Here is a 27,455-nt window from a genome sequence, read left to right as displayed (position 1 = left end):
CTCAGTTGTTGTGGAGTTTGCCTGTCAATCAGGTAAACACAGATGTCTATCTATCAACTCAACTCAGCCTTCAAAGGTAACTTGGCAAGCTAGCTTTCAGCTGTTGCAAAACAGAATCTCAATTGAAATACTTCACTTCAATGGAAAAAAAACTTGCTTGAAAAATGGTTTTAGAAGAAAAAAAGTAAATAATGAAATACAGTGCAAAAAAGCACATTATCTTTTCAAAGAAGGAGCAGCCATTTCCAGGCATCCGAAAGTCGTTCAAAATTCAATGTTCCTCCAGCCCAAGCCATATAGAGCAAACATGGGATAGAGCAGAAGATCTACTTCTTAGAGGTGCTCTGCTGCTTGGGAAATAAGCCTTAAATATGTGCCATTGATTCTGCTAAAGCTCACCCACTTGAAAGAGACGTTTTCTCGTTCAGCATCCACTCACGTGTGAAATGTATATTTAGTTTCCTCTCTCTCTCTCTCACCCTTTGAACCACTCTCTTTCCACTTCTCTCCTCCTTCTCCCTAACTCTTCCCCTCTCCCTTCCCTGTAATGGTGCATTGCTTCCTGTCCTTTGTGATTCACAGCCTTGTTCGTTTGGCTGCCATAATGCACTTGTGAGTGGTGCAGCCTTTAAATATATCCTTTGTTTGAATATTTTTGATTAAGCCTTCCTCTCCTCGGCAGTATAATGTCTTCATCAGCCGAGTACATTAACATGATTGACTGTGAAGGAGAAGAAGGTAAGGGGGTGGAGGGCTGCTGGTGAAATAAAACGGCAAACGTGAATGCCTCAGAGAATGGGACTGCACAATTTAGGCATGTAGTAACAGATGGCAAACTGCAGAAATCAAAAATAGGTTTCTTTCCTCTTTGATTGTAACAGTGGTAATATTAAATGCAGGCGATGCCAGACAACTGAGTTTGTCCCAAACACGTTGAGGCACAAAAAAAGCCGATACCGGGACGGCGTACCTCTCGTTTCTCCACACATGGATGTGAGCATCCCATCTTTGTTTGATGACTTTCATTCTTTCATCAGTAAAATCTGGATGCTAAAGAAAGCCCAGACACTCTCAACAATGTTGAACAACTAAACTATAGGGCTAGAAACATCTTGCGTTTTGAATGTATTCCATATCGCTCCTCTTCAGCATGGCAAATATGGCATTGATTTGGAGCTGAGAGTCACTCCTCTGTTTTGTGGTGGCTGGGGGATTAATTGTAGGGTGTGATTGCATTTGCTGGGTGGTCGGGTATAATTGCAGGGTTTTTTTCCTGGACGTGGATGTTCTAGAGCCATATTTTGTGTGTGTGTGCGTGTGTGTGTGCGTGTGTGTGTGTGTGTGTGTGTGTTTGCCGGGGAGATAAACGGGCGTTTGGGTGGTGATGTCATTTCTGTGAGCCCCCTGTTGACCCGGCAGTGACCTCATCAGCTGAAATGAACTTGTTCACTGAGCTGGAGATGACGGAGCAGGGCCAACCTGGGATTTATCTCACACATTACGGCACGATAGCCAGCCCTCTGTGTGTGTGTGTGTGTGTGTGTGTGTGTGTGACTTGCCATTCATGCATATGGACAGGCATGAATTTGTGTGCTTGTGTGTGTGTGTGTGTGTGTGTGTGTGTGTGTGTGTGTGACTTGCCATTCATGCATATGGACAGGCATACATTTGTGTGCTTGTGTGTGTGTGTGTGTGTGTGTGTGTGTGTGTGTGCGTGTGTGTGTGTGTGCGTGTGTGTGTGTGCAACCCCTCTCCTGACCCTGCTCACAGCCAGACCCTGATTGAAAATGAGCAGCATTAGTCTCCTTGTATAATACTCTCTTTTATGGAGTCTTGTGTTGATTTGTTTGGTTTGTATGAGTGTCTGTCTGGGCCATTCGTGTTTTATAGACTAGTAGGCTTCTCTGGTACAACAATTGAAAATAAATTCCATTTTTTGGAGGAAGTGTGTTTGACAAAAGACTTTCACGGTGACTTTCCCTCATAGTGGTGCTTCAAGTTGCTCATGGTCCTCCTGATGAACTGAAGTGATGCCAGCACGTTACACTGATATTTGTATCAGTGCTTGAAGCTGAGAGGTGCAAGATTAGTGCAGTACAATACAGTACACTACAATACTGATTCATGTGCTAAATACCATAGATGATAAAAAAAAAAAACATTTAATCAAGATGTCGAAGCTAAAAGCTATTTATATTTTTTACTTCAAATTCTATGTCGACCATTTAGTTAACTTCTTAACACATGTTTAGAAAGAGCACATCCTCTTGTTTTGTCTGCATATTCACAATGCTGCATGTGTGTGTGTGTGTGTGTGTGTGTGTGTGTGAGTGTGTGTGTGTGTGTTTATACTGGCAGTATACAGTGCATAAGACCCTGATATTCCTGCAACACACTTGGCCATACAGACAGCTTTTCCCATATATTGTTTTCCCCAGAAGTATGTCAGCATCCCAGTAATAAATCAGCACATGTCTTTGTTCTCTCACAGGCAAAAGCCGGCATGATGGCGTGTGTAATCTGCTTACTGTCTTTCAGGACTATGTTTTCCTCTTCATTGTTTTGCACAAACTTCTGTCTTGCAAAAAAGTTCTACTACTCCTCTCTGAAAGGATATGGATGGAAACTTAATGTCATTATCACAGGCGGTGATTAGGTTTACGATGCTCAAAACGAAAGAAACGATACTACCAGACAGACAACTCATGTCACTCTGTAAAGTCTTTTATTCAAAACTTCTGCAGCCCTGCAAAAAAGCTAGCTTTTGTTCAAGTTTACAGGAAGAAGGAGAATGGAATATGATCTCATTATTTCCTGGCTCCACACAACCCTGACCATGTGATTTTCCCACTCCTATCAAACATGGAGACAGACAGACAGAGAGAGAGAGAGAGAGAGAGAGAGAGAAAGAGCAGTGTTGAGGTTATTGTACTCGGACGCTTTAGAGTTTGCACGACTAATGTCTTGGAAAGTGAAGGAATTCTCTAACAGGGCCCTGTGAGTGGATTTGCTGGAAAAGAGAAATGTGTGCACTCCAAAAAACAGAAAGAGAGAAAAAAAGAAAAAAAAAATCACTTCCCCATCACATTTCTGAGAAGTGAGAATTTTTAATCTCACAGCTGAAAACTTTGAATACATAAGCTTGCCGCTCAACTCCACGTGTCTTCACACAGATTAGGCCGTTGTGTGCCGGTGTGCACTAGAATGTTGCGATGCTCCGTCGCGAAGAACACCAGTTTACAAAAGAACACAAGTTGGCTGCGTGAATGCCAAGGCAGGGACCATGGACAGCAGAGAGGCTTTCAACTGCCAGGGTGAAGCTCAAACGAGAGAGGAGGCCGCCGGGTGGGGTGTGTGGGTGTGTGTATGTGTGTGTGTGTGTGTGTGTGTGGGGGGTGATTTGGGTGGGGGTGCTTCTGTCAGGCTCCTGGCTCTGTGGGGAAGGAGACAGTGAGAGAGGTACTGCAGTCTCAGTGTTTCATACTTCTGTCTGCTTCACTGTCTTCTGTTAAGCTCAAAACCCTTGAGCTGTAGAGTACAGAGGAGAGGTGCTCTCACAATTCAACAGCAGCATACTGTAGGCACCCCCCACTGACACTCCATTTCCTAATTGAATTGTATTGGATTTTTTCCCCCTGGTTTTATTTTCTTATTAGATGCATTAGCCACATTCATTTTATTCCTCCACATTTCCCACCTGAAGTGTGTTTGTCATGTTGATGTTTACTTCTAATACGTCAGGCTCCAGCAGACAGGAACTGAGCAAAGCGCCAGCTCTTTGTTTTGTCGGCCTGCTCTATATGGAACACTTAAAGACGTTGTTGTTGTGCCAAATCTCTTTCCGTGTTTGTCATACACACCATTGTTGAGGTACTTACAGAGATCGCAGATTATCAACCCCTCGCTGGGCACTCGTCAGGCTGCCAGCACGACCGATGCATAATTCATGGGGAAAATAAATAGTCAGAGTTGGGAAACATACAATGCATTTTGTTCCGGGATGAGCCATTGCTTTTTAACCCAGAAATTATTTATCACTCTGTTTCCCTATAGAGCTGTGAGTTGACCTCTTGAGTCCTAATTGGCTTCGCTGCTGGGGAGGAGGGCTATCTAAAGGTGAAGCTACAGAGAGTCAGGGACTCACTACTGAGGACATGAAGGGGGTGGGGGGGGGACGCAACGCAACGCAAAACTCACTCAAACACGGTGATGAAACTGAGCATGATATTACCATTGAGAAATATCTATGGCTCATGAAGGTTTTTTTTTTTCATTTTCAGTGTCTGAATTTAATTAGTCACAGTGCTTATCCCAAGTGGATTAAAAATTAATTCCTGGAACATCATACAAGCTCCAGGAAATATATATCTAAAAATTGTCTGAGCGCAAGCCCACTGAACCTTATAATGGCATGGCTAATATTGATCGGCTGTGCTGTATGTTTAAAGAGAAGAGGCTGTAAATTCTGGCTTTGTGCACAGTTCAGACTGGATTCTATGACTCCATTACAGTGAAGGAATCTACTGTTTTACATGACTTACTCAATGAGCTGCGTTTGCTTGTTGATGGTAATTTTGATACCTTTACTATGAAACGGAGAGAAAAAAATCTATTTTACATGCTACAGTAGGAATATTCCACTGATTATTTGGTTGAAGGTTCTCATTGAGAATCATAGACCGTATATAGTGGGCAGTCCCTCCGTGACATCACCCATACTGTAGGTTTTCTGAAGAGTGGGTATGAAGCTCTCACATGAAGCTATGTGCGTTGCCATGATGGTTAAGTTAGCTGATGTGCTAACAGGGTGATGGACAACTCTGATATCACATCAGATAAAGTTGGTTATAATTATAATTGGTTATTATAGTTGGTTATAATAATGGTATTATGGGATAGTACAGGCTCTCTTTCTTGCTAACTCTTACTCTTATTTCTTGCTTACTCTTGCGATGCGAGTGTCAGTGACAAAATCAGGATGTTTTTAAAGATGCATTCCTCAAAGCATGTGACTGTAATAAATGATATGCACTTATCATTGATAGCACATGCATAATGCTTTATTACCCATCCATCATAATTGCATAGTCCATAAAGTCATAACACATAAACATTAATAAGGCTTAATAATGCATATTTTAGCAAAGCATTTCAGCGAGCATTATAATGTGTTATGAATATGTTATAAAGACTTAACATAATTTCCCAACTATAGTTAGCCGAGGTTTATACATTGATTTTGCAAAGTTTCTTCAGCTAGGTTAATGCACAAGGGCAGTTAATATGATTTTAATATGGTTTTGTTTCTTTTAACTTGCATAAAACACTGTTCTGCGCTTATACACAATGCGGCTAATACACAGGAAATTACTGTATGATATCAGAAACTTTTAAAAAAGTACCCACGCCACAGCCCACTATGGGGTATCCCACCTTATTATGGTATCGAAAGTTTAAAGTTTAGCATGTGTCTTTGTTTAGAACCAGAAACCAACAGTAAGCCAACCGACTGTATTTCCTTCACTGAGGGATTGTGTGTATGTGCATCATGGACATGTTGTGTATCTGCATGGTGGATATGTATATTGTGTGTGTATCTGCATGGTGGACATGTTGTTTGTTTGACATGGGGCTAATACATCCTCACTTGCACTTTCCCCCTTCCTTTACAAAAAAATGAAGTGAGCGCCTCACATATTAACACAGTGATGTTGTTATAGCTGCGCGATATTCATGAGTTTTATGTAATTCTCTATTTGATTGTGTGGCTTACACCAATTAGTGTTTTAATTTTGGGATTTAGCACAGTGCAGACAAGTCAACTGCAGCTCTGCAGCACACACAAACGGCTGGCATTTGAATGTTGATTACTCTCCCCTTGAAGTCTCCCTGGGACCAGCCATAAGGGTTGCTGATCGGTGGTGCATCCTGATAAGCCTCAGAGGGGAGAAGGGAGAGAAAAGTGTTTCGCGGAGCGTTAAGGGTAGCACGGTGTACGAGAGGGATAACCCTTAATCTGCAACTGCACAGTGAACTTGAGCGCTAATATTTGCATTTGAAATCAGGTAGAAGTTATGCAAAGCTCCATTACCAACCTGGTCTCACGGGAATCCGTGAAATAGCCACGGACACTTAACTCAAAATCCGTGGTGGGCCCACGGAATCACTGAAATTTCCGTGAAACTCACACGGATTTCGATTCAATGCAAGTTAATGACACTCATATCCCGTGGCTATTTCACGGATCCCCGTTTAAACAACTGAGTGCAGATTTCGCTCAACGGACGTTGTTATCTTATTGGGAAACACACGTTTGATACATTCAGTTCGATTTTTATTGCCTTTTTTAGTGTCTGTGTAATGTTAGCCTGTCAGGCGTTGCATTCCATCCCTGTTTCAACAACTGAGTGCAGATTTCGCTCAACGGAAGTTACATTTCCGTGAAACACACACGGATTTCGTTCCAATGCAAGTTAATGACAATATATTCCGTGGCTATTTCACGGATCCCCGTTTAACAACTGAGTGCAGATTTCGCTCAAAGGATGTTGTTATCTTATTGGGAAACACACTTTTGATACATTCGGTTCGATTTTTATGTAATGTTAGCCTGTCAGGCGTTGCATTCCATCCCTGTTTCAACAACTGAGTGCAGATTTCGCTCAACGGAAGTTGACATTTCCGTGAAACACACACGGATTTCGTTCCAATGCAAGTTAATGACAATATATTCCGTGGCCCACACACGGATCCCCCGTTTCAACAACTGAGTACAGATTTCGGTCAACTGACTTTTATAACTTTGGGATACATGGATATTGAATAATTACAGTCGTTTCAGGACTGCATATTTGCCGTTGGCTTAAATTATGCCCTCATTTAAGTGAGATATTTCATAAAAACGTTCTCACTTCTCATTTCAGCGAGGCATAGTAACCGTTGCTAGGTAAACAAAGCCCATGTCAGAAGCGTATCCCCAGAGAATGTCAACTTAAAAAGAATAGCTTACTGATAGCACTAGTTCTTTCGTCTCAATACTGATTATGAAGTTGTTATAAATGTAATACACTACTGCAGAAATGTTTATATTGCTTAAGGTGGAAATAAAGTTCTTTGGCAAAGAGATGCATTCTGGGAAGTGATGTGTTTAAATGTAATGGCTACATATACCCAAGTTTCTTTCATTCGGAGATTTATGCTCATTATTTTACAAATTTGAGCAAGGATATAAAATATTAAGACTGTACTTTTTCATTGCTATTGATATTTTGGCGCAATTTTGTGCATCGCGTCACTGTGTGCGACGATCCCAGAAACCATTGCCTGGGCGAGATTCCGAGCGGTAAGTACAAGGGTCTAATAAGCAAGAGAAATGCATAGGCATTTAACATGTCTAAAATTGAGTTTTGGCCAAAACAATTATGTCCTCCTATTTGTTTATTTCGAACTCCACTGTAAGAGCTGTATTTGAAAGAGACTGACATAATACAATTCTTTGTTGCATCAAAATAAAATGCAACGTACTTAGCCAGAGCCTCTGCTAGCTAGATAGATTAGCTAATTCGGAACTCTGCTGTTGGTTTATTTACATTGATTTGGACGTGTACTTTTGGCATCGCCAGCTATGTGGCACAATTTGCATATATGTGTAACACGCTTCCACCTAATTTCTGCGCCAGCAAAATGTTGTGTTCAGGGCTCAACATTAACTTTCTGAAGTAGCAGCTACTTGCCAACTGGGCAACCAGACATGGGCTTTTGGATGCCACATTAGCAGCTAGCTAAGCCAAATGGTTTCATCCTGTATAGTTCATGCTACTACTTGAAGTTAAAGCGTTTATAAGTCTGGCAAGGCTAAGTTTATACAAGTACCCAGCGAGCCACAGACACACAGACGATTGTTGCTTTATATATTATGATAGATAGATGGTGCAGATCAGCAGGGGTTGTTTTTTTTGGGGGGGTATGCAAAAGTAGTAGTAGTAGTAGGCGCCAAGTGGATATGATATCTTATGTGTATGCAATGTACGCATGTGCTTCAATCATTCTTGTGTAGAATATAACATGAATGGTTACTGAGCAATTTGATGGTCAGGCGATTAGAGTCAAGGAGATTCTATTCTTGTAGAACATGTAACTAGTAATCATATCATATCTATCATTTTTGCTAATAATGTAGAGATAAAATATCATTCTAATAATGTTTTTTGACTTTGTTACAGATAATTTACGAGATACATGCTTGTCTCTCTCTCTCTCTCTCACACACACACACAGACACACACACTCAACCTTTTTTATTCTCATATAGTAAGTATTCCAAGATTTTTATTTTCACAAATTTGAAAGACACTAAATTGTTACTTTATTATTGTTAACCTGAAGAGCATCGGATTCTGTTAAATATCCAATTGGCATTGGGGGAACACCGAATCATCAATCCACGTTTAATGTAGGAACAGCAAATCGCATAGTGTTATACTAGATACCCTGAGTTGGTCCCAAATATCAGTCTTGAAATAGATGAAATCTTGTTTATTACAGGATTGCCTTTATTACAACTGAGTTGAAAGACTGAACATGTTGTTTAATGGTTCAATCTCTCTAAACAACTGAGGAATTTGTATTTTTAAACAATAGCAATTCTAATTACCGGTATGCTTTTCTTGTTGATTTTTTGCAGCCTGTCATGGGAGGGTTAAAAAAAAAATGCCCTGCATGTCTTGCATCCATTTTTAATGGGTGCAAAATATGCCCAGTATGCACGGCACCACAGCCACAGAAGCTGAGGCAAAAAAAACAACTAGAAAGCTTCAATGAAAAAAAGGAAACCTGGGAGGCCAATACCAAAAAGAATCAACTGACCTCCCATCTGATGGATGATGCTATTATTCTGGTAAGTCATTTGTGCTACATTCAGTGTCGGTGCTCCGCACAAGCAGAACATGCACTGCGCGTGGGGCACCAAGTGCCTGGGGGGCACCAAAAAAATATAGCTCGTAGAAAATCATCATGCCGCAAATCCTCAAATTGTGGCGGGTCTTTTATTTAGGCTACTTAGGTTGTGCAAACCACAGGCCTTTATTCGAGGCAGGCATTTATTTCTTATAAGGCTTCTGTTGAATAATTTTATGTAAAGCCTGTGCTAACAGTTCTCCTGCCCGCTACCGCATCTGTGTGAGCGCGTCCCTACTGGATATTGTGGCCTGTTCACACGTTATGTCTCTTCCTTGCAAACTTGACTAGCTAAACCATTAATGAAAGCAAAGCAACCAGTTACATCTTCATAAAATATCAATTTGCCAGGCATGCCTTCATGGACAACAGGCCTAAGGTATTTTTTCCTGCGTTTTATGGTGAGACACATTTGGAGTGGCATGGTATCAAAAGCAGAAGATTCTCGGTCTAGTTTGGATTTAAGCCTAATTAACTTTTGGATTGTTTGATTATATTGCTCAATGTTGGAACTCATGGCCAATATCAAATATGATTGGTATTTTATGCTTCAATGTTCAGTTTAAATTTAGTTCAAACTGTGTCAGGTTTTCCATCCGCTGTTTATTTGCGAGCCAATAGCCACTTCATTCATTTTTTGCACATTAACCTTACTGTGTGTAGCCAAGCCTTATGCCATACCCAAGTAGCCTAAATCAAGGTAATTTTTAATTATGCATGATTTATTTTGTTATTGAATTCGTAGGCTGGGATTCCTCTCAGCAACAATTATGTTTAAAGGTAGCCTACTGCTTTAGTAGGGGCAGGCAGCCAGGCTACTGACAGAGCGACGTTATCCAAAATAGTGGGGGCACCAGAGTGGCACCATGCATTTGTGCTTTGGGCACCCAAATGGCTAGCACAGGCCCTGGTTACATTACCATAGTACTAATGTTAGGTTAAAGGTTGTATCAGCGATGATGAGCGATTTGTAAAGACAAAACACTTTTATAATGTTCAGCTAATATTTTCTCATGGTCGGCTAGCTCTCCTGTCATTCTAGGCGCTGAAAAAGACTCTGGTATTTTTACGCAGCCCATGCACCACAAACCGCGGAGTCTACCGGACATTAACATTGTGGTTGGTAGTACACCACTAACAATAACCAAGCATTGCATGTATTTTTTAAAAATGAATACTGGTGGTAAGGTTGAGTTATCTCTTGTGTGTCTTGTTTGGTCCTCAGACAAAATATAAAATGAGTTATATATCGAACAAAAACGTCTGCTAAGAAATTTGATGTAAAGATTGAGAAGCTCAATGCTGTGGGCTGGAGTCCCGTCCTCCTTCTTGAATACCCAAAGAGAAACCCACAAATGCTTCTCCCTCAGGGCCTGAGGTTAAGTGGGGGGGAAAGTAAATGCCTCAATAACATTAAGGACATTTTCACCTTAATGGTTAAAGGTGATTCCACATTTTCTATACATTATAACGTCTCTATACAACCCCAATTCTGAAAAAATGTGGGACACTGAAAATTAGATGACATCAAATAACAAAATGTACAGAAAAGTGTAGATTAGCAATGGTAATTGCGTTAGGGAAGAAAGTCAGTTGCGGAGAATGTAAGATACAGGCCCTAATCTGTACACTGTATGATGAATTATATGATATGCTTGTTATTTGTGTTCTGTATGTATGTTAACATTTTGATTAACATACTACTATTTGCTTATGTCAAACAGTTTCTAGAAAAGGAAGTGAAGAACGAGTGCCCCCACAACAGCCCTATGTACAAGCAGCAGTACAGAAGAGTACTAAAAAAGAGAAAGACAAAGGTTATTTCCATACACAAAATTGCAAATAAAACAATGGATGATGTAACAGTACTTTTTGATCACTTTTAAAAATGTATAATGGCACTGCGGAATAATTGAAATCAGTGATCAGTAACTGTCAGTATCAGTAATCGTACCAGATAATGCGTTTGTTCATCTTTGTGTTTATGTTCAAAATCCCGAACAAGACACGCCAGAGATAACTCACCCCTATATTATATATAAATATAATATAAAGTATTCTCTGAAAAATATTCACGGCATGTTTTAGTATTGTTAGAGATGCTACCAACCCCAGAATGTTTGTCTGCAGTTACTCTATGTTCCAGTTTATGGGACTGTGTAAATTGACCAGGATGTTTTATAGCTCGTATAGGGAATGTAAAGTGAGTGGACCATGAGGAGATATTAACTGAACATCATAAAAAGTGTTACGTGTCTACAAAACGCTGATAGTCACTGATGTGAAGTGTTAAAATTTGAATGTTAAGTTGAGTGCAATGTTATATTTTAAGCAAGACACTATTTTTCTATGTCTTTGTTTGCCTGCCACAGGGGAAGATGGAGATCTTAATCTCCAAAATGTGGTGAGTTGGTTATCTTTTACACCAGATACTCACAATTACACAAAGGGAAATTACGTTGTTCCAGCAGCCATACATATACTGTAGGACATGTAAATGTACCAGATTTAGTTATTATAGTCTATGCTATAATTTAGTTATATACCGGTACTGCAGGCTACATGTAAACATATATACCGTAAATCAGTTTATATTGTAACACTCCTGTGTACCTGATGTTTTAGATGGATAGAAAGATACTTTATTGATCCCCAAGGGGAAATTCAAGTATGAACAGTAGGCCCAAGGGGAAATTCAAGTATGAACAGTAGGGTTTTATGGCAATTGGTAGTAGAGTGTTGTCTGGGGTGAGTGTGAGCTATAAACTATTTTTTATTCATTTGCACTCTGAACTTGTAAATGTACTAACCTGAGATGTTGATAATGTAACTTTTGTCAATTCAGAATGTCAGGGCCCAGTTTTTTTTATTTCCATACTGTGGAGTATTCAGATATTTTATTAGTTGTAACACTATTATGACATTGGTTAATCTAAACATCCCTCCACTAGAATATCTAATCAAACTGGAATACAGGTTACAGTCTTTTTCACTAACCATCTTCCCCCTTTTTTCTCAGCGGGAAAACCTGTCTGCCAACCTGGGAGCCTGCAAGATAAAGATCTACACACACACACACACACACTCACTCACTCACTCACTCACTCACTCAACAGTCAACAAATGTTTTAGCTGAGTGTTGTTCTTTTGTATTTTTTTATATAATATAAGTTAATAAAGACTACTACTGAAATAACATCAAAATGTTGAACCTTCATCCTTGAACCTATCATAGCATGATATTGTTAAAGCTGAATTGTTTGCAGGGGAGGGGTGTTGGCACAAAGAGATTTGAACACACTTTATTGCATCTCAAACTAGATCCACACCTGGTAAAGTTAACATTATAAAATATTGACAAATCAACCCATATTTTGCCTTGATGACATTAGTTATCCCGCAACACCAGACACATGTAAAGCTTTGACCATTGTGTAAATGATGCACATGCCTTTCCAACTATTGTCCATTATTCAAATTATTACTGGATACTGTACCAGGTTATGATCTATGAAGTCAATATTACTCTGAAGTACTAGGTCCTTACTACCTCCTGCTCCCATTCAAACAGTTGCCATATTGAATAGGAAGTATCACACATGTTTTACCACCCTGTTTTCTCAACAAAGAATCACCGTGTTGTGTGTTGTTAGCTTGTCTCCCACTACTTCTTGTATTGCAGTTGTTAGGACAAACTGGCAGAAGAACTTTCATTCACTAAACATTTAAAAGTGCCACAGAGTAATTACTGCTTTTGATATTTGTTTTAAGTCATTGTTGCTATTGTAGTATACTTGCTGTTGTTTTTGACTGTGGTCTAGAGGGTCCAGGTGCCTTGTGGCATGGGAGCTCCTGTTACTTCTTACATCAGTAAGTGCATCGATGATGTGACACACACAAAGACCCGGCTAACTGGAAGACATGACAGGAGATGTCCATAGGCTGCCGAGAACGCCTTCAGAGCCAAGGATGAAACTGATCTGAGAACAACGAGAGCCAAACTTTCCCCTAGCATCAGTAAAGCAAAACAGGAATACACACAAAAGATAACCTGCCATTTCAAAGACAGCAGAGACACATAGAGCATTCCCATCATGTGCATATAGCAAATTCTACTACAGCGCAGTCAGAGCCAGACAGTAACGGAGTACATTTACTTGAGTACACCAAGCACCTCATAACATCTATATTGTGCTTTTATCTGATGCAAGTGTTTTGATATGAAATAAACATAATTTGCATGACATGGTCAGTTCTGCTGGTCAGTTTTGACCTACGCGACAGCCCTGCAAAGTACCATCCACACAGCTATTCGGCTGCATTTTTTGACAGTTTTCAAGTTCAGTTTATTTCTTTGTCCCAAATGGGCAATTTGATTGCAGACAGGATCACATACCACACGACATAAATAGGTCTGACAATGCCTAAAAAGTCAGTAAAACCAAGATAAAACTTAATTAAATAAGTTAGATATAAGAGGAGGAAGTGAATGAATATGGGGGGGGGGGGGGTCACTAAATGGACAAATCTATCTTTTCCTGTTGTGTACATTCAGTACTTGAATAGAAAAGGGGATGAAGGAATTTTTGCACCTCTGTTTAAAAGCAATAGGATGCCAACAGACGCAAGCCAGGTGGCAGCAGCACGTATTCAGAATACAGGGGATGGCTTGTGTCTTGATATATTTGTATCGCTTTGTTGAACACCTGCTTATTAAAATATTCGGTGAGACTAACAAACTTCACTCCCACTATCTTACTGGCCACATTAACTATCTTGAAAAGTGCATTTTTGTCTCTGATGGTGACATTTCCATACCAGCAGATAATGGAGAATGAGGATTGACTCAATAAAAGCTTTGTAAAACAATGCCATCAATGTTTTGTCCACCTGAAACTTAGCCAGTTTCCTAAGTGCAGAGAGTCTTTGTAGCCCTCTCTTGCACACCGAGGTGGTGTTCAGGTCGAACTTAAGCCGGTCATCAATCAAGGTGCCTAGGTACTTGTAAGATGATACAATTTCAACATCTTGATCGTTGATGACACTGTGCTTTGGAACAGGGGGAAGGCGTCTGAAATCTATGGACATGTCCTTGGTTTTACTGATGTTCAGATGCAAAAAAGCATCTTCACACCATGACACAAATTCATTGATAACAGGGCCATGCTCATTCTCATGGGAATTCAGGACACTGACAATTACAGAGTCATCTGCAAATTTTAGAATGTGCCTGTTGTCATACTGGCTGCGGCAGTCATTGTTGTACAGTATGTACAACAGGGGGGAGAGAACACACCCCTGAGGTGAGCCTGTGGATGATGTTAGGCCACTGGACAGCACTTTATTTACCCTCACTCTCTGAACTCTGCTGAGGAAATCAAGTAGCCAACCAATCAGGCTTGGGTCAAGGCTAAAGTTGTTCAGTAGTTTCTCAATCAGTAGGTGGGGTTGGATGGTGTTAAATGCCGAGGAGAAATCTACAAAGAGCAACCTTGCATGATTCCCACTTTCCTCCAGGTGTTTATAGAGAAGACTTAGTAGAGTGATGGTAGCATCCTGCACCCCCCTCTTGGCCCTATAGGCAAACTGGGAAGGATCCAAGAGAGGTTGCACCTTGATTAGGAGCTCAGCTTTAATCAGCTTCTCTAAGGATTTTGCAATAAGAGATTTTGGATGCACACAAGTTCATGGATCAAACCAAGCACCTCATAACATCTATATTGTGCTTTTATCTGATATATGCAATGATATATGTAGGCTACCTCATGTGCAAAAATGGGAAAATAACATGTATTTAAAAATATTACAAATGTTGCAAGCTTTTGACTTTATAGTCAAGCAGGTGATACATCTTAATAATTCAAGCATGTTTCTCATGTTATATATACAAATATTTTTGTAATTTTGAAATTATAGCTATTTCTGTAATTAGACTACATGCCCCATGACGTGTAGCGTTCATTTCAACGCTGCTTTATAACAATGGCGCCGAATTTGTAGTTCATTAAAACGGCTTTGTATTAAAACATTAACAAATTATTGTTAGGATGCAAAACACTGGCACAGACGACTTTTGCTGGGTATAATATGTAGAGAAATAGTTAAAGCAAGTTAGTACATGACTCATTGGCATTCAATGAAAAGAAGTATAATTCCACAAAATATCGAAAAACGTGTACAGTAGGCTACTTCTGACCCTTGTTGCTAGGCAACGCCCCGTAGGCCTACCTGCTTGGCTGAAGAATAAGAAGGCTCATTATCCTAATCTTTGCTGTTCAAAGCAACATATAAATATATAAAACGATATAACACTTAAATTGAACAGGGAATAAATTAATATGTTGATCAGACTGTAATAAGGACAAGCAATAGGCTAATAAACAAATGCCCATTCAATCAATGATATAATAACAAGTTGCTTACTGTTTAATGGACTATGCATGTTGAACAAATGTGCCTTTAGACCCCTTTTAAAACACTGTAAACTATCACAGGAACAAAGAGCACTGTGCAACTTATTGCACCCACATGGAACCACTGAGGAAGAGTCTTGAATTTAGCGTTCATGAGTGGTCGACAGAACAAATGGTAATCAGAAGACAGCAGTGGGCGGTTGGGGAAGTACATCTTGATCATTGAATTAAAATAACAAGGAGCAGATCCAGTCAGTGTCCTATAGGCCAAAGTGAGAGATTTCAATGTAATGCTGGCTACTACAGGGGGAGTGTAGGAGAATAGGCCTAGGAGTGGATATGCATGCCCGATATCCATACCCCATCTTCCTCCTTGCTGGAACAGTTGGCTCATATATGTATTTTCACTGACACATTATCTATGTATCTATCTAATTTTAATTATGATAGCCATAGTACATGTGAGATTACAACAATAATACAATACAGAGTAATACAAACTGAAATGACTAAATGAATGAATTCCTTTATTGTTATTGCATTGGGAAAGAAGCTATTTCTAAATCTGCTAGTGCTAATCTGCTTGTTTTTAGACTCTGTAACATAGGTGGCTAACTGTTTCCAATTGTCCTGTTCTGTTCATGGTACACCAAAACTGTCACACTTGGATATTGAATCAATTACGATGAAAAACACGTAGCTTATCAACAAAGAAAAGTGAGATTGCTTTATGATGATAGATGCTTTACTTTTCCAAAAGATGTTGACACATTAAAGGAAATGACATGTAGTATTCATTGTGATCCTTCTTTATGATCTGCCGCTGCTGCTGGTGGTGTTTGTGGTGCTGGTGGTGTTTGTGCTGCTGTTGGTGTTGCTGCTGGTGCTGGTGATGGGGGTGATGGTGGTGCCTCAACAGACTGCTGCAGCTCAACAGATTAAAGGAAAAGCACATTATTGTTAGATATGTGTGTACAAATCTGTTTTAGTCTGTAAAACACACTGGTATGCAAAAGGTTTTAGACAGGTTCATGCATTTGTATATATACCTGGAGATTGTAATACGCATTGTATGAGCGTACCACCTGCCTCAGCTTTTCAGCAGTGAAAGCTTTACGCCCTTCACCTTTTCCATAAAAAATGGCAAACAATGCATCATTACTGGTTTTATCATATACTCTTATGAAAAGTCAAATCATGTTGCAACAGCTGTGTGCATGCAGTTGAAACAGTAATAGTTGGTCAATATTAACATACCGTCACTGACTGAGGCAAAGGGCAATTCCTCAGGCCACCAAGGCGGCCTGTGTTGTGGCAGATATTCAGACAGAGACAAACCCTGACTCAGTGCTGAGATAGAAGGGTGTTAAAGTGTAATCAGATTCAGTAGTCTGCATCATTTTGATCTTTAAATAAGGAAATTGAAAACATACAATGCCAGTCATACCATGTTCTTTTATCAGACGGCCAATTGCCATCCGGCAATGTGTGCCACTGATATCAGGGTCAACGTATGGCCTCTCACCCCCCAAAGCATCTGTAAGACAGTACGCTCAGTGTCATTAAAAACAAATGTTAAGGTTCCTTTTCTGAACTTCAAGAAAGGATTGACACAGAAACAAACCTTAACACCACTTTCATTTATACATACCACTTGACACACCCCTATTAGTGTACATGTTTAGCAGCTCAGCCTTCCTGTCATTGGTCCAAAAGGCCTCAAGATACTTTGGCCCTAAATGAACCGTAAAAAAAAACCTTAAAATCCATTATCAATTCGGTTTGTGTTGCCATGTCAATATCATTTTTATCAAAACTCAGGGCCAGATTGTGACCATACTAAAATAATTGTTCTTCCATTGAATGTCATCTTCGATAGATCTCATCATTGAAATGTTGTTGAATAAAAACATATTACATATACCTGTGAAATTAACGGTGGGTGACTCACTGCTGAAGTCAACCCATACGGCAAAAGCCAGGGGTGCTCCAGCCTCACCACCGCACCAATTCTTCATCTGAAAACAATATTAAAAATATTATACTTTCCCTCTCTTTTAAAAGCAGCCTCCCTCCCTTTCTTTCTTCACTGCACCCAATATTAGCATGAATTGAGACATGTCCCACTGTATTCTGAAAGCCTGACCTACTTTCCTGCAGACTTTTGCATATCATATGATCAGTGTTCATAACTCTATACATGGCACTATTTTGTATATTGGCGAACGAGGTACACATATGATAAGTTTTGAGCTCCAGGCAAAGCAGTTTCAGCCATGCAAACCATATATTTTCTGAAAGCTGGTCAGTTGTAGGTGTGATTTAACATACATTAGGACATGTCATGTGGTTACTATGGTCATATTGTGGTTGTTGCTAGGGTAAATTGAATGGTTGCTATGGTGTTGCTAAGGTAGATATGGTGGTTGCTATGCAAAATAACATGGTTGCTATGGTGGTTGTTAGGGTAAGCATGTTGGTTGCTATGGTGGTTGCTAGCTTGACATTATACAAGTGGTTGCTAGGGTAATTAAGATGGTTGCTAGGGTGTTGCTAGGGTAATTAAGGTGGTTGCTTGGGTGTTGCTAGGGTACATATGGTGGCAAAATAACAAAGCAGTGGAATTGCTAACGTTTAGCCATTTTTACATTTTTAGCCAAAAAACTCACTTATGTTGGTCTGATCAGTATGAAATCAGAATATGTTGAACAACGGGACATTACAAACAAGCCAGGCTCAGTTTGGAGTCGGTGGATTATTCCCGGAAGGAGATAAACGGTTCGAAACATACAAGGTTTCCCTCTTCTGCCGCGGTAACGCTAGGTGCTAGAGGGATGGGACCAAGACGCACGGCACCGCCTTGAGGCCCCTGACAACTGTTCCAAAGGTGGGATATCTGAGACACCCACAAAAAAAACAGTGAAGGAAAAACTTAAAAAAAGTTGACCACTCCCACTTCAGAGGTGGAGTTTTGGGTGGTAGCATGGAGCTACGAGGCTGAAATTCAAGTCAGACCTTCTGCACATGACCCACATAGAGCGTGCAAAGTTTCATCCCTCTAGCTGTAACGCAAAGCATTGTGCCTACTTTTTTGGCAATTTAAAGCAACACCAAAGAACTTTTCCTCTGTCGCACGCACTATTTGTTTATCCAGCACCAGCTTTGCAAATAACAATGTCCACAGACAAGGTAGAATATGTTGCATGATTTTATGAAAGTACGATGTATTGCGACATCAGATGCAAGTCAAATTTGTAGTTTCTCATGTCTCATTCCATCGAACTACATATCCGCTACCCGATCCGGCAAACTTACATAGTGCGGTTATAGCCGATAGAGGGCCTCGAAGCGGATGCAGAAAGTGCCGTTCACCCTGTTACGAGTTGATGAACCACTGAAACGATTTTGGAAACACTATTTTAAGGTACAAAAAACTCTTTGGTGTTGCTTTAACATTTAGCCATTTTTCAATTTTTAGCCAAAAAGCACACTTATGTTGATCCGATCAGTATGAAATCAGAATATGTTGAACAACGGGACATCACAAACAAGCCAGGCTCAGTTTGGAGTCGGTGGATTATTCCCGGAAGGAGATAAACGGTTCGAAACATACAAGGTTTCCCTCTGCTGGCGCGGTAAAGCTAGGTGCTAGAGGGATGGGACCAAAACGCACGGCACCGCCTTGAGGCCCCTGACAACTGTTCCAAAGGTGGGATATCTGAGACACCCACAAAAAAAAACTGTGAAGGAAAAACATAAAAAAAGTTGACCACTCCCATTTCAGAGGTGGAGTTTTGATATGTCAAAGTCAGTAGGAAGGTAGGACATGTCTTAATTAATTGACATCTAGAGGCTATAGGCTTTCAGAAAATATATGGTTTAGGTGGTCAATTCAGCTGTCCCTTAACAGTGTAGGCCTAAATATATCAGCTGTACAATGCGTTTCTCGATCTACAATATGGGCCTATGTACGCCTTATGATGCACCAAAGTCAGTAGGAAGGTGGGACATGTCTTAATGTATATTAATTGACATCTAGAGGCTATAGGCTTTCAGAAAATATATGGTTTAGGTGGTCAATTCAGCTGTCCCTTAACAGTGTAGGCCTAAATGTATCAGTTCAATCTACTTTCTACAATCTGTAGAAACAATCTAAATCTACAATATGGGCCTATATTTAGCACAGCGACAACCATATCTAGCAAAATCACAGTAAAAGTAATGTAAAAGTGATGTAAAATACCTGCCAATTGTCCTCTGTATCCACCGCTGCAGTAGACCATGATGTGAGGATGCACTCCATAACACAGCTGTTAATGGAAGCAAGGACTGAGGTGTCAAGGCCAGCATGCTTCAGCCTCTTCAGGAAGTTGACAAATGAGTAGCCAAACAAGGACAAACAAGGCCTTGCTTACATACTGGCTGTCTTGTAGTTTGACACCACTCTCCTTTCTGTGAGTGTTTTGTTGGTGTAATTTAATGAAATGCAACCCATACATCAGGATATCAGGAGCAAGGATCTGTGAAAACATAAGTAGAGGGGAGAAAAAAAAGACATAAAGATATGTCGAGAAAACATTGCAGCACCATCCCTAAACAACACATCAGGACACCTTTCTTTCCTTTTTCATTTGATCACTACTGCAATTCATACACCTTGTACCCTTGTATACAGGTGAGACAAGGGTAAAACTGATGTGGGTATTTATTCTATTATAGAATAGGCTACTAAAATATAACTCCACAACTTCAAGTGTCAACACTGTAGTTTTGAAGGAGTATTTGTAGTTCTTATGCAGGAAAATCAGTATAGGCTACTTTGGACATTAAAAGCTGCATGCACTACGTAGTACACTCAGAAATGCATTATTTTGGAGATAGAAATGTTGCTTTGTTTTTCAGAAAAACCGTAGTAGCATAACAGAATTTTTTGTCACATGAATTACCCAGACCCAAAGAAACAAATAGCTTATTACGTGAAACTGACCTGCTTATAATTTAATGTCAAACACCATCTCAATCACCATCGCACTCATTTCGATAATTTAACCAAATAACCATAACAATTATTTATTTGGCTAATTATCACGCATTTGTCCACGTCTTTTACCATTATAAGACATTCACTAAGAAATTGCACTAATTTCGCGTGATTCTAGTTGTTTCACAGCATGAAGGGTTTTTGGTCATGATAAGTATACCTATATTTTGTTCGAAACAACAAAAAACAACACCATTATTATTATTATTTACTAAATTAACGTAGTTTAACTTACCTTACCCCACATAGCCAGCCAGCTCTCGCTCTACGATGCGTTTCCGCTTTCTTGTGGTGGCGTGTGTCACATGACAGCAACCAGCCTATCACACTGGGGCTGTTTCCTTTATCGAGCGTCGCCCTGGGATCGTCGCACACAGTGACGCGATGCACAAAATTGCGCCAAAATATCAATAGCAATGAAAAAGTAGTCTTAATATTTTATATCCTTGCTCAAATTTGTAAAATAATGAGCATAAATCTCCGAATGAAAGAAACTTGGGTATATGTCCCCAACAGATTAACATCCAGCTTGACTCAACTTCACTGACCCCAACTAGATCGGCACGAAACTTGGGCGTTGTAATTGATGACCGACTTAACTTCTCTGAGCATATAGCTTCTATTGCAAAATCATGCCGGTTTATGCTTTACAACATTAGGAAGATCAGACCTTATCTGACACAAGATTCCACACAACTTCTTGTTCAGACCATGGTCATCTCTAAGCTGGACTATTGTAATTCACTGTTAGCTGGCTTACCCGCTTGTGTAACAAGATCATTACAGCTGATTCAAAATGCTGGAGCACGCCTGGTCTTCAATCAGCCAAAGAGGACACATGTAACTCCTCTCCTAGTTACTCTCCATTGGCTCCCTATAGTAGCCAGAATTAAATTTAAATCTCTCACTTTGGCCTATAGGACACTAACTAGATCTGCTCCTAGTTATTTTAATTCAATAATCAAGCCTTACATCCCCAACCGCCCACTGCGGTCTTCTGGTGAGCGTATGTTGTGTCGACCAGTCATAAAAACTGGGTCTAATTCCAGACTCTTTTCTTCAGTGGTTCCATGTTGGTGGAATGAACTGCCCAGTGGTCTCCGTTCCTGTGGTAGTTTTGGGTCGTTTAAGAGGGGTCTAAAGACATTCCTATTCAACATATACTTAGTTGTTTAAGCGCTTATGTGTTATGGTTTATATAATGTTGTTTTATTTTAATTGGGCTGTTAATTAATTTGACATTATTGTTTATTATTGATATTCTCCTTAATGTAGTCTTAGCATGTTATTGTTTTATATTATTGATTGAATTGACATTATTGTTTTTATTATTGCCTTTCCCCTTTTTTACATTGCTTTTTTATTAGGCTATTGATTGAATTGATATTATTGTGTACTACAACTATTCTCCTTACTATATTTGACCTAGATTTTAATCTGTTCCCTGTTCATTTTTAAATATTATTATGTTGTTTTGTATTTATATGTCGCTTTGGACAAAGGCGTCTGCTAAATCCATAACCATAACCATAACCATATGTAGCCATTACATTTAAACACATCACTTCCCAGAATGCATCTCTTTGCCAAAGAACTTTATTTCCACCTTAAGCAATATAAACATTTCTGCAGTAGTGTATTACATTTATAACAACTTCATAATCAGTATTGAGACGAAAGAACTAGTGCTATCAGTAAGCTATTCTTTTTAAGTTGACATTCTCTGGGGATACGCTTCTGACATGGGCTTTGTTTACCTAGCAACGGTTACTATGCCTCGCTGAAATGAGAAGTGAGAACGTTTTTATTAAATATCCCACTTAAATGAGGGCATAATTTAAGCCAACGGCAAATATGCAGTCCTGAAACGACTGTAATTATTCAATATCCATGTATCCCAAAGTTATAAAAGTCAGTTGACCGAAATCTGTACTCAGTTGTTGAAACGGGGGATCCGTGTGTGGGCCACGGAATATATTGTCATTAACTTGCATTGGAAAGAAATCCGTGTGTGTTTCACGGAAATGTCAACTTCCGTTGAGCGAAATCTGCACTCAGTTGTTGAAACAGGGATGGAATGCAACGCCTGACAGGCTAACATTACACAGACACTAAAAAAGGCAATAAAAATCGAACTGAATGTATCAAAAGTGTGTTTCCCAATAAGATAACAACATCCGTTGAGCGAAATCTGCACTCAGTTGTTAAACGGGGATCCGTGAAATAGCCACGGAATATATTGTCATTAACTTGCATTGGAACGAAATCCGTGTGTGTTTCACGGAAATGTAACTTCCGTTGAGCGAAATCTGCACTCAGTTGTTGAAACAGGGATGGAATGCAACGCCTGACAGGCTAACATTACACAGACACTAAAAAAGGCAATAAAAATCGAACTGAATGTATCAAAAGTGTGTTTCCCAATAAGATAACAACGTCCGTTGAGCGAAATCTGCACTCAGTTGTTTAAACGGGGATCCGTGAAATAGCCACGGGATATGAGTGTCATTAACTTGCATTGAATCGAAATCCGTGTGAGTTTCACGGAAATTTCAGTGATTCCGTGGGCCCACCACGGATTTTGAGTTAAGTGTCCGTGGCTATTTCACGGATTCCCGTGAGACCAGGTTGCCATTACAGACTCATGCATGCAAAAGGTCTCCCACCTTCATTTGAATATGGCATCCTCTGCAAGGGAATAATAATAATTATAAAAAAACACATTTCAAAAGCAGAAAATAGATTGTGTGTGTGTGTGTGTGTGTGTGTGTGTGTGTGTGTGTGTGTGTGTGTGTGTGTGTGTGTGTGAAAGAGAGAGAGAGGTTGAGAGTATTACAGTAATGGCCGCACATTTATCCTTTGCATTTTAAAATGATGTCTTAAAGCCTCTCTGCACAACAGCTCAGTCAGACTCAGTCCAGCTCAGTCTGAAGAGTACAGTTGATTTAGGTAAGTTCTCATCACCCACCCACAAACATGACAAGAAGGATCTCTAGGAGTGGAAGACACTGAGGAATGGAGCATTTTACACAAGATCAATTTCCATGTAGATTAGCCATAATGACGGAATTCATGTGATAACAGTCTTTTGCCACCCAATGAAATGACACGGTTCTTTAAGGAGCAGCGCGATGTGAATAATCCTCCTCTATACACACTCTAGTGCAGCAAATGAACATTACTTAAAATAGACTTCATCATGGCAAAATTACTGAATAAAAAAAATAAAAAAAATCAGTGTGAAATCGCCCAGTTAATCAGCTAAATCTCTCAACATGAAAAGATAATTGTTGCAGAAATTAGCCGTACCTGAGGCCCATTCGTTCGGTCATGGCTAGTTTCTTACACGGCCATGCCGGCATATTAGAGCCAATTAAAGGCGGGTCAGAGTGTCTGAAGGTCGGCCATTAGCGCGCGGCGATGGCCGGCCGGGGTGGTAATTATAAACAGATTAGAAAGTTACAGTGCTCCACTGCCGTTTATGGGATAATTACGCTGAGTGTGAGCAGTTTAGTGTAATTGAAGGATTAAAGAGAGTAGACTGGTTTTTCTTGACAGGAGGGGACTCAGTCTGTGAAAATGAAGCCCACTGTGGACATGTGTGTGTGTGTGTGTGTGTGTGCGTGTGTGTATGAGAGAGAGAGGGAGAGAGAGAGAAAGAGAGATAGATTGGCCCGAGAGACATGCTGAGGATCACTCAAGGCCAGAGAAGACCTTCACAACACTGCTCTCATCTAGTCTTGTCCTTGAGACAGAAATAGAGAATAGGAGAGAGAGACAGTGACAGAGAGAGACAGAGAGAGAGAGAGAGAGAGAGAGAGAGAGAGAGAGAGAGGCTTCAATATGAGATAGCCATGCATTCAGGAAAATCAGAACTGGACGATGTCCATGCCTACAATTCCCAGAATTCCATCTATTATTTTCCCTGGGATCATGTCATGTCCATACGCTTTGGAAAAGAGGATAGCAAACTGGTTTTGATGAGCAGTGTAATCTCACCCAAATGTAAATGCATATTAACATTCTTTATTAACCAAAGACACTTAAACAACTGGTCAAGTATGCATTGTAGCAGAATTTGAGTTCCCTCAGAAATCAACCCTTGCTATAATTCACCCCTCCCTGCACCGGTAGTTATTTTACCAAGACATCACTGCAAAACCTACACAGCAACACAACTATAAGTGCAGATGTCTCATTTCTGTTCAAATGAGTCCAGTCCACATGTGAATCATCTGTGTTCATCGTAGCGTATTAGCCCCTAACATGAGTGGTTATAAAGGAATGAAGTGGGAAGCCTGAGGAAGCGTGTGCCTGTGCAGTAGAGCTGATTTTACAGCAGGAACAGGAGCAGGAGAGCCTTCCCCTGTGATCTACTGTAGCTGCTTCTGCTACTGCTGAGGAATTGGATGAGAGGGCCTGTGGTTCAACAGCATTACCCCAGGGGTGCGAAAACAGCTCACCCAGGAGCGTCCGGTTCAGCACCGATCAGCCTGAACTGTTGACTGCTACAATTTAGATCATGTCTGCATTGATGGAGGTTAGAGCCGGAGCGACAGAAGGGGGCGGCCGGCCCAAAGTCCTCCCGTGCCAAGTAGCTGATTTCTGCACGGCGAGGAACAAAGCAGCCTGGATGTGTTTCACAGCCGCTGCAGAAGCCTTAAAGCCCGGAGCTGGTTCAGCACATCGGAGAAATCATACCTCCGCGTCGGGGTGGAGGGTGGGGATGGGCGTTGGGGGTTTGAGCAGATTAGAATCGGTCATTGTAAGAGGCTTGGTCCAGGCTTGTGAACATCAAAGATGTACTTAATTGCATGTGTGAGAAAGTGTGTGCATGTGTGTATGTGAGAGAAAGTGTGCATGTATGGCTATGAGTGTGTGTGTGTGAAAGAGAAAAAAGAAGAGTGTGAGTGAAAGAGATGTGTGTGTGTGTGTGTGTGTGTGTGTGTGTGTGTGTGTGTGTGTGTGTGTGTGGTGTGTGTGTGTGTGTGTGTAAAGGGACAATGGGGAGGTAGGGTGGTTTGTGCATTAGTGGTTATGCCAGCACAACACCATATCAAACATCACTTCAATTACCGAACCTCAGAGAGCAGGTCACTGCGTGTCACTCACAGAAACAGCTTTCCTCAATAACCTTGTTTTTAGTCCGTTCTGCCTTTTAATGTGTGTTTTAATCTTCACACTCAAATCAACCATCTAATTAAGAGTGTGCAATCAGCTATGAACCCACCGCACCCCCAGCAGCCTCAGAGTTCCCCCTGATCTGACAGATGTGGGCTGGGTTTGCGTCTTTTAACGGCACATTTGCCATGCAAACACTCCCCCCACCCATCGACTGGCTGTGTGTGCGTTGTGTGTTGAAACACGAAACCCCCCCCCCCCCCCCCCACACAAACACACAAACACACTCACACTCAAACACACACATTACCCCCATCCTCTGGGAGTTTTGGTTCCTTTAGCACGCACAACACCCCTGGGTGTCCATGTAAGCGGCGTAATTAAAGCGATTACTTACTAGCACGCCACTGTGCAAGTGAATGCCCATTCCAAGGTGCGTTAGTGCTCTTATCTCAAATCAAGCAGAGGTAGGCTATTTGAGCGACGACTGATCAGAGCAGAGGCTGTAGACTGGCTTTCTCAAATGCCGCATGTGCCGTGGGAGGGCAACTCAGGCGCCGACGGAGAGCTGTTCCAGGCCCAAGGTGTAGGGTGTGTGTGGACATCAGTCTCTGGTGTTTCTGTAGGGTGAGAGATATCTGGACTACTACTACTGTGGTGACTGTCAATTTGAAGCCATTAGAAGGCCTACGAATTTCAAACATAACAAGTCGCAAGAAGGCATAAGAATTTGAAGACAAAAGAAGTCAGTTGTTTCTAAGAGAAGTTCTGCTTCCAGGAAGCCATAATCTGTAATGTTATAAGATAATAAATGTACCAGCTGTGGCCACTGGCAGTCTACTGTATATGCTGAAGGGGGGGGGGGAGGGGGGTGCAGGGAGCAGCCTGCACCCAGAGGCACCGATCTCCTGTGTATTCAGAGCCCTAACACCCCCCCCCCCCCACCACCACCACCACCACTACCGCACCTCCTGCCACTTGCCGCCTGTATCTGTATAAGCGAGATTAATAACAAAGTGGACTGATTTATCCCTGTGAAGAGATGCAGGATCTGAACTCACACACACACACACACGAACATGAACAGAGGGGAATAAAAAGAAGGAGGTAAAGAAAGAAGAAAGGAAGGAAAGAAAGAAAGCATAGTAATATATATGTGAAAGATAGAGAGAGCATAGTTATGTGAAAGATAGAGAGAGCATAGTTATGTGAAAGATAGAGAGAGCATAGTTATGTATGTGAAAGATAGAGATAGCATAGTAATATATGTGAAAGATAGAGAGAGCATAGTTATGTGAAAGATAGAGAGAGCATATTTATGTATGTGAAAGATTGAGAGAGCATAGTTATGTATATGAAAGATAGAGAGAGCATAGTTATGTATGTGAATAATAGAGAGAGCATAGTTATGTATGTGAAAAATAGAGAGAGCATAGTTATGTATGTGAAAGATAGAGAGAGCATAGTTATGTATGTGAAAGATAGAGATAGCATAGTAATATATGTGAAAGATAGAGAGAGCATAGTTATGTGAAAGATAGAGAGAGCATATTTATGTATGTGAAAGATTGAGAGAGCATAGTTATGTATATGAAAGATAGAGAGAGCATAGTTATGTATGTGAATAATAGAGAGAGCATAGTTATGTATGTGAAAAATAGAGAGAGCATAGTTATGTATGTGAAAGATAGAGAGAGCATAGTTATGTATGTGAAAGATAGAGCATATTTATGTGAAAGACATAGCCACCCTGTATATAATTTACATCACCTTAAGTAGATTGCACATTGTGTGCAATTACAAACCTGCTCTGAATGTTCCTGTTACTAATTAACTATTTTGAGGGAGGGGGAGAAAGTATTTTTGTATTGCTATGCAGACAATAATATTTCAGTCTCTGTCCATTATATAGACAACAGCAATAG

At 40.5% G+C, this 27,455-nt stretch overlaps 3 long non-coding RNA genes across 6 annotated transcripts; 2 read left to right on the top strand and 1 right to left on the bottom strand.

Moving 5' to 3' along the window:
* Nucleotides 1-8,219: 8,219 nt before the first annotated feature.
* Nucleotides 8,220-10,393, top strand: LOC143118341 (uncharacterized). Its single transcript, XR_012986116.1, has 3 exons — nucleotides 8,220-8,310; nucleotides 8,684-8,896; nucleotides 10,242-10,393. It is a non-coding gene; the product is annotated as an uncharacterized LOC143118341 (long non-coding RNA).
* A 111-nt stretch (nucleotides 10,394-10,504) lies between these two features.
* On the top strand, nucleotides 10,505-11,347 carry LOC143118340 (uncharacterized). Its single transcript, XR_012986115.1, has 3 exons — nucleotides 10,505-10,559; nucleotides 10,680-10,772; nucleotides 11,328-11,347. It is a non-coding gene; the product is annotated as an uncharacterized LOC143118340 (long non-coding RNA).
* A 4,522-nt stretch (nucleotides 11,348-15,869) lies between these two features.
* Nucleotides 15,870-20,748, bottom strand: LOC143118963 (uncharacterized). Of its 4 annotated transcripts, XR_012986234.1 has the most exons (9): nucleotides 20,645-20,748; nucleotides 19,784-19,888; nucleotides 19,612-19,678; nucleotides 17,293-17,386; nucleotides 17,020-17,103; nucleotides 16,816-16,905; nucleotides 16,626-16,718; nucleotides 16,418-16,494; nucleotides 15,870-16,291 (listed from the first exon to the last, which is right to left on the bottom strand). It is a non-coding gene; the product is annotated as an uncharacterized LOC143118963 (long non-coding RNA). The 4 variants fall into 4 exon arrangements; XR_012986233.1 differs by having other exon boundaries at nucleotides 15,870-16,297; nucleotides 19,612-19,888; XR_012986231.1 differs by having other exon boundaries at nucleotides 19,612-19,888.
* Between the last annotated feature and the right edge of the window lie 6,707 nt (nucleotides 20,749-27,455).

This window comes from Alosa pseudoharengus, unplaced genomic scaffold (assembly GCF_046254945.1).
Source record: "Alosa pseudoharengus isolate Yale_2024_CS ecotype anadromous, Long Island Sound unplaced genomic scaffold, YU_APseudo_1.1 YU_APseudo_1.1_scf_12, whole genome shotgun sequence".
Classification (NCBI taxonomy): domain Eukaryota; kingdom Metazoa; phylum Chordata; class Actinopteri; order Clupeiformes; family Clupeidae; genus Alosa; species Alosa pseudoharengus.
The sequence above is the reverse complement of the archived record's forward strand: the minus strand, read 5'-3'. Positions and strand labels throughout refer to the sequence as shown.